The sequence below is a fragment of the Eptesicus fuscus genome, chromosome 9 (genome assembly GCF_027574615.1).
Source record: "Eptesicus fuscus isolate TK198812 chromosome 9, DD_ASM_mEF_20220401, whole genome shotgun sequence".
Classification (NCBI taxonomy): domain Eukaryota; kingdom Metazoa; phylum Chordata; class Mammalia; order Chiroptera; family Vespertilionidae; genus Eptesicus; species Eptesicus fuscus.
This window is the reverse complement of record NC_072481.1, coordinates 4,633,167-4,640,924: the sequence shown is the minus strand read 5'-3', so window position 1 is coordinate 4,640,924 and position 7,758 is coordinate 4,633,167.

The window sequence follows — 7,758 nt, the reverse complement described above, 5'->3', positions numbered from 1 at the left end:
GTGACCTTGTACGCTTACTTGCGCGGTGAGCTTTGCCGAGTCCCTGCGGGCGCATCACGGGCGGCACTTGAAGTGACATCAACGGGGAGCACAGGTCACAAGCGCCCCGTGAACGTCTGTCAAAGAAGCACATGGGGCTGTGGGCCGGAGAGCGAGCCAGTTGTCAGGTTGAGAGAGAGAAGAACCCGCCGCCCCCCCGCCCAGCTCGATGGAGCAGGAGTGTGGCTGAGAGCACGGACCCCCGAGGCGGCGGCCCACATCCTGCCACCGAGCCGTGCCACCCAAACCTCCGTGCGCCTTAGTTTCCCTGACTGTGAGTGGCGGTGACCACGCAGCACCTGCCTCAGAGGGCCGCGGGGAGGCCTCAATAAGCCAACCCAACTAAAACACCGAGAAAGATGCTGAGCAGTCTTTTTATTTTATTTTTATCTTTACCCGAGGATATGGTTATTGATTTTTTCTTTTTTTTTTTAGGGAGAGAGAGAAACGTTGATATGAAAGAGAATATCGATAGGTTGCCTCCCATATGCGCCCCGAAACCCGCAACCTAGGTATGTGCCCTGACCGGGAATCGAACCCGCGACCTTTCGGTGTATGGGGTGACGCGCCAACCAACTGAGCCACTCCAGCCAGGGCAAGTGTCTGCTGTTTGAAGCCACCAGGTGTGTGGCCGTTTGGGGCAGCAGCCACAGGAGACGAATGTGGGTGGCAATCTTGAGTCTCCACCTTGGAGGGGACAGAAGAGCCTGCTTTGGTCCCCGAGCCTGCGTGTGTGGTCTGGCCTCTGCCCACCAGAAAACGACTTGGTTTCCTTTCTGCTCTCAAAGAGTTGGAATTCCTCGGCCCAAGACTTGGTATCATCTGTGGAGGGGAAACCGAGTCGCAGAGCAGAGAGGTCATCCTCAAGGTCACGTGCGGAAGTGGCAGAGGCAGACTGCTCACCTCACAGGGGCGAAGACAGGTGCAGAGAAACCGCAGGACGGAGAATCTGGAGACCTACCTCTCCCTGGCCGGGCGGCCTTGGGCAAGGCCCTGCCCCGTCCGGGGCCTTGGTTTTTCTGTCTGTGAAATGGAGGGATGGTGGCTGCGCGCTCTGCAAGGTCCCTCTCCCTGTGACGCTCCGTGGGTGCACGGCCAGCCCCTGCCACGGCGAGGGGTGCAGCATGGCCTGCCCTCGGCTCCGTCCCCCAGCACAGCCTGGCAGGCTGCTGGGTGCAGTGCTGGCGCCGTGCCGAGCACGCTGGCCCTGGTGCATTGCAGCCCCGGCCCGGCCCCAGCCGATGCAGAGCCGTCCCTCCTGGTCCTGCTCAGACACAAGCTGCACGCCAGCTCTCACTCCAGTGATGAAATGCACATGCAGTTGATGCAGTGGGGCCTCCTGAACAATGTACTTGGGAGCCTCCGTCGTCGGCCCGTGCCCCCCACTTTCCCCTTTATGGTCCTTTCTCACACTCCCAGTTTGCATTACATTCGAAGTCCGGGGACTCCCTCCTTTCCCACACCCTCTCCTGTGCATTATGCCAGGAGGCCCTGTTTTAACCAGCTCTGCCTTTAAAGCGCGTCTCCCTCCCGGAATGTTCCCGTGAAACCCGTCTCAACCCGAGGCGATGCTCCCTCGGTGGAGGCAGGAGCCAGAACTTCCAGAATCCCAGACACATCGGGACAAAACTCACTTTGTGGCCATCTTGTATGTGTGATATGCATGCCACATCTTAAGTGGCATTTTCCGGATGGAAAGCGGGAAAGAGAGATCTCCCAAACTGTCGAAAATGCGGGCAGAGAGGAATTGTCCTATTCTCTTTACCCCGGGTGGGCCGACCGCTGTCCTTTTTAAGGAAAGTGATGGTGTGGGCTTGTCTAAAGCACATCAGACCATCACGCCTTTCCTCTCTCCGTTCCTTCCCCGGGCGTCAGGCTGCAATTCTCAAACTTCCAAACAAGTGCCACCTTCTCCAAAATGTGGGCTCCGAAGGGACGGAATGACGAATTCTGCAGTCCCCGTCCCCCCCCCCCCGCCCCCCTCTCTCCTGCCAGAAAAGCATCTTAGGTGAACCGATGTGGGAGGTGGGGCGAAGGCTTGGACCTGGCTGTGAGGAAGTGCGGGGAGGGAGGAGGCTCTTTGGAGATGCGTCTCGGTCGGAGCAGGCTGGAGCAGGCTGGAGCAGGCGTCTTGCAGTGTCAGGGGTTTAAATTAAACGGGGGCGGGGGAGAGACCAGCCCCGCACCGGCTGCAGCCAGACTCCCGCATCCTCTCCGTGCAGGACCCAGCTGACACTTCAGATCGGGCTGCCTCCCCGGCTGCAGTCTGCAACTTGCGGGCGGCGGGCAGGACGCAGCGCGGAGCGGAGGAGAGAGGTAACTTTCGGGGAGGCGGGAGGCGTGTGTGGGTTCCCCGAGGCCAGGCTGCTCAGCCTCCGCACCTCGGCTGGGCAGAAGGACGCCTTGCCTTGGGGTTTTAAACCGCGTTCTCCACTGAGACGCCGGAGCCCTCTCCCTGCACTTTGCACAAACTCTGGGCTCCGTGAACTTCCCCCGGGCCCTTCCCCACCGGCTTCCCAGCCGCGCAGCGTGGGGAGAGCTGAGTCAGTTCACAGGAGTCAAATTCTCGAAATAATTGTAAAATGCTGCTCACAATTGTAAATGCTGTTATTATTTTCAAACGGGTTTCTTGCTCGTGTTGTTTTGCACCTTGCATTTGAATTAAGCTACAAAGAATCCAAGTTTGTGGCAGAGATTTGAGGGGGAGCGGGTGAGGATGAAAAAAATCCTTCTCCATTGCAGCCTGCTGCGGGGCCGGCCACCTGGCTCGCCGCAGAGGCTGCCGCGGTGCGGGCGGCCTGGCTTCACCCCGCTGGAGCCTGGGCCTCCGATTCCCACCCCCTGGCTTCTCCAAGCCCCCCGCCCCGTCCTCCGTCCGCTTGCCCACCCACCCTCCGCAAAAGACCCCGGTAAGTGAGCGGGTGTCCCTGACACTCGGGGTTTGAAGGAGAATTTGGACACTGCAGCTTTAAGAATGCCGTACTGCGAAATCTTTCTCCTTCAAGTGACTGCAGAACCGCAGCAGCGGCGGCAGCCGAGGGGGGGGGGGGAGGAGGAGGAGGGAAAGGGGAGGCGGGGAGGAGGATGAGGGGGGCGGGGGGGGGGAGGGATACCCACTCTCAGTCAGCCGTTGGGTTGGGTACCGGGGACTGGGGAGCGCTGAGCCCCCTGCAGAATCTAAAGCGCAATCAGGACCTTACCCGGTGGATGTCCCTCCCCCAGGCTCGGGCTGGGGGACCCCACAGACTTAGGATGAGTTTGCAGAGTCCTTGCCTCGGTGCGTGCGTTCCGCCTGGCGGGCTGGCTCTCGGAGCTGTTCTCCACGGCAATCTCTCCGGTCCGGCCTGGCTGAGCCCTGGGGACGCAGCCGCAGCCTGGCGGCCTTGTTACCTGGGGGTGGAGCTTTTATTCTTTGGGGTTTACCGAGATGAGCTTTGGAGGGAAACTCGAAACCCTGATTGCGACTGCAGGGGCGCAGGCTGCAGCATCGACGAGGGATGAACCCCCTCTGTGTCTGTGGGTGCTGAGTGATGCTGCGCGGGGTGCTGGCGGTTGGGGGGGCTCCAGAAGGGGCTCACCGAGGCGGGGATCCCACAGAAGCTGCAGGGCTCTGGCTGGGGAAAGCACGCAGCCCTGGCACCTAAGCCCGGGGCTCCGCGGTCTCGGGCCAGACGCTTCCCCACCAGCCAAGGGCAGCCCGCGGCCAGCTGCTGCCTCAGTGGGTGCTGGCGGCGGAGGCTCCCAGGCTGCACTGCTCGCATGGCCTCCCCAGACAGACGTGCTTGGACCGGGGTCTGCATTGGGGGGGTGACGCCATGCGGGGCCGATGGTGGCATCTGCCCAGGTGGTCCCGGGCACTGGGAGCACTGAGCTCCTCAAAACTCCACCTGCAGCACAAAGGTGTCCTTTTACAACAATAACAACAAAGATTCTTTTTAAAAGGCTTTAGGTCTCACAGTCAATCGGCTCTCCCTCTCAGGGCAGCAAACCTCTCGGATAGAAATGATCCAGGCAGCCCCCCAACAGCCAGGACCGAGGCTGCAGGGGCCCTGACCCCGAGGGCTCCCGCCTTGGGCTCAGTTCTCACACAGACAGGAGCCGCTGGAGGGGAGGGTCCTGGTGAGAAAGCCCGGCCCCGCTGCAGGGGCCGCTGGCTCGTGGCTGCTGGGAGTGAGGGGCTCGGTCAGACCTTCTGTCGGAGGGAAACGGGCGCCTAGACAGATCCGTCAGAGGGTCTGAGACCCACGGCTGCCGGGACTGGACAGCGCTCTGCGGGTGAAAGCAGCCCCTCCCCCCATCGGGGTGCCTTCCTGCCTCTAGACTGTCAAAACCCCCATTCGGCCGGCCCCGCGGCCCCTGCGTCCGGCCCCACCCGCCTTGATACACCCCCTGTGTCTTTAAGGCCGTCTCTGACCTCTGCTCCCAATCCGTGGTGCTTGCAGGACCCCTTGAGTGGCACGCAGCCCCTGGATGGTTCTGGACCGGCACCCCGAATGAGAACGGCTCGGAGCCCGATGAGCCGTTGGGTGCCGTGTGCCGGGGTCTGTGCAGTCGGCAGCCCGTGGGCTGGAGTGGAGCCTCATTGGTGCATCAGGTGGCACTGGCCCGTGCCCACACCCCAAATGACTGGACAAATGGGACGGCTGTGCAGGTGGCCTCCCCCCGGGGAGTGAAAGGGATGACAGAGGAGCACCCTCCAATCCTGGAATTAATTCCTTTGTCTCTGGAATCGGCCGAGAGATGGGCCTCTTGTCAGTGACCGAAAAGCAATGGAGCCGCTGGCCCCCAGCACCCCGCCCAGGCCCCCTAGTCTCGGGTTCCCCGTGGGAGGTCCGGTGAGACAGGAACGTCACAGGTGTGCTCCGAGAGGGAGCAGGCGACACTGAGCCCAGGGCTCTGGCCTCGCGGGGGCTTGTGGCATGAGCTGCACACGCCCCCCTCCCGGGCAGGAAGATGGGCTTCTAGTGGCTTCTCAGGGCCAGGCCTCAGGCAGCGCCGTCTGGGCTGCAGGGACCCATCAGGGCAGTTGGGGATGAAGGTGACACCAGACCCTCAGGATTGGGCAGGGAGGGGAGGCCCCTCGACGCCCTCATCCCTGGGGCAGGACAGGGAAGCCAGCTGCCCGGAGCCGGCGAGGGCAGAGCGGGCCCGGCCACAGAGGGGCCAGCGCTCCCAGGCTCTGTCAGGTGAAAACTCCCACGCACCTGGTGACAGCCGCCACGTGCCCCCAGTGTCCCCGTGTCCAGCCCACTCGCCGGGGCTGCGGGAGGATGGGAGTGAGGCAAACACTCTCCCCTCCTGGCCCCCAGGTCGGCTCCCCAGGGCCTGTGCTGACCTCGCAGTAACACCCAGAGCATGACAGGGGTCTGGGCTGGTCTTTACAAAGAATCCCCCAGGTCTCCATCCTGCAGAGCACTCAGGGCAGGTGCATTATGGTCCAGGAATCGTTGAGGGGGAGATGAGGCTGGAGCCGGTCCCTGAGTGAGGTGGGGGTGCCTGCAGTTAGGGGAGGGGGGTGCCTGCAGGAGCACGTTGGACAGGGGAGTGTGTCTTGGTCCGAGGCTCAGGGCGCCTGGCAATGCACCGTGCTGACTCAGGGCCTCTCCGCTCTCCCCTCCCACCCACCCCCACCCTCCACCTCGACTGTCCCGGCCCGGGCGGCTGCAGCGCTCTCCCGTCTCCTTGCGCAGGGGCAGAGGGAGCCCAGGCTGCTGCAGGCGCCCCCCCCCCCTCGGCGGGCGGGCGCCGGGGCCAAGTCAGCAGAGCGGGCTGCGGGCTGCAGCGGGGTGCAGAGGCCCTGCACCACTGCTCGGCTGGCGCCCGGCCGTGTCCCCACGGCGCCTCCTGGCGGCTGCGCACAGCCGGCCTGAGCCGGACCGTCCCTGATTGGCGCAGGGAGTGAGCCTCTGGCTTCACTGATACAACCTTTCTCCCGACTCTACTCCCTCGGAGTTGAGGACCAGGATGGGAGGCAGCCTTCCCCGTGGGAAGGAAGGATGGTGAACAGGCTCTTGTACCAACCGGCTCGGCGCGTGCATCGTTCTCACAGGCGCTTCGGGGATGGGCGCCTGCCGAGCCTGGGACACGTCGGGAACCTCCGTGTGCAGCCCGGAGAGGTGGAGGCTGAGAGGAGCCGGGAGCTGTGCCTGGGCGGCTGTGTCCCCGGTTCTCCTTTGGATCACGGACGCCAGTTTGGAAAGTGACGCTGCCTTTCCAGTTGGCGGGTAAGGATGGGACCCCCGGCACAGGCAGCCTCTGGGGTGAGGGCAAAGGGACCTTCGTGGCCCCCACTCTTGGACGCTCCCCCTCGGGGTTTCTGGGACAGCCTGGAGACGGGTTCAGGCACCGAGGCGGGAGGAGGGGTCCCCCCTTGTCATGGAATTGGTTGCAGAGGTTCAAGTTGGATGTGGAGGGCGCCCAGCTTCCCCTGCAGAGGGCAGCTGAGCAGCAAATGTGGGCGGGGTCCTGCCGCAGGCTCCCCCCTCCCCCCCCCCCCCCCGATGACGTGAGGGCCGTGTGGCAGGAGCCAGGGGCCTAGGGACAGAGAGGACAGTCCCAGGGCGTCTCTGCCCAGAATAGCAGCCTGTGGTGCGGCTTCATTTATGCCAGCGTCATGAAAACGCTGCCCGCCTTGTCCCCAGGGGCCCGTTCCTGGCAAAAGCCTTGTCTCCTGGCAAGATGGGAAGTGATGTCACGCTGTGCACAGGAGCCGCTCTTCTGGGGCCGCTCACGGCGGTGAGGCGGTTCGGAGCCTCCCGCCTCTCCTGCCCTGGACCCGGACTTCTGAGGGGAGAGCCTCGGCCCTGGGACCGCTTCTCCCCATCACTCGCCCGAGTGTCTCCACCGTGGAGGCTGCCCTTGAGGCCTGCATTGCCCCGGAGGGCGATGGGAGGTGGGCAGAGAGGGCAGGCATCATGGGGACTGCAGACCCTGCTCTGGGCTGATGTCATCGGCTTTGGGGCCTGCCCAGGCCCGTGGCTGCCCCAGGACGCGCAGCAGGGGCCTCCTGCTCAGCCTGGACAGTCACAGCACCGCAGACTCCCTGCCAAGGACACGGGGACAGGCGGCTCCAGAGGATGCCTGCACCCTCCAGGCGGAGCCGACTGGTAGCCCTGGAGGAGAGGGGTCGAAGGAAAAGGGGGGCCGGGCGAACAGATGGGGGGCCTGGTCTTCAGAGGGAGACGGGGCACTGATGGTGTCCAGCCGGGAGCCCACGGGGAAGGCACAGCACCCAGAGCCCCGAAGCAGGGGGCTACCAGGGATGCAGGCGGGGGGCAGCGGGAAAGGGTCCCCGGTGCAGCTGGGGTCCTAGGGCGCCAGGGCCAGACCCCAAGCCCCGGCCCTTCCCTGCTGGCTGGCTTTGCTCTGCACACAGCGCAGTGTCAGCCGTTTCTCAGCTGCTCTCCTCTGCAGGTCTGCAGAAGGCCTCTCCTCCGACGCGTGTGAACTTTTGCCCCGAGAGTGAAAGATACTCCGGAGTGATCTGGTCTCAGCACCAGGCTCAGAGAGGAGCGCAGGGAGGCCCAGAGAGGGACCGAGGTGCCCGAGGACGCGGGACGCCCAGGGCAGACCTGGGAGTCCCTGGGACACGTCCCGACTTGGCACGTGGGACAAGGATGGAGCCATCAGCGCTGCACCCGTCAGGCACCCTGTCTCAGGCGACACAGAACAAGGTAAGGAAATGGGGGACCGGGAGGTGACACAGACCTGGGGTCCCAA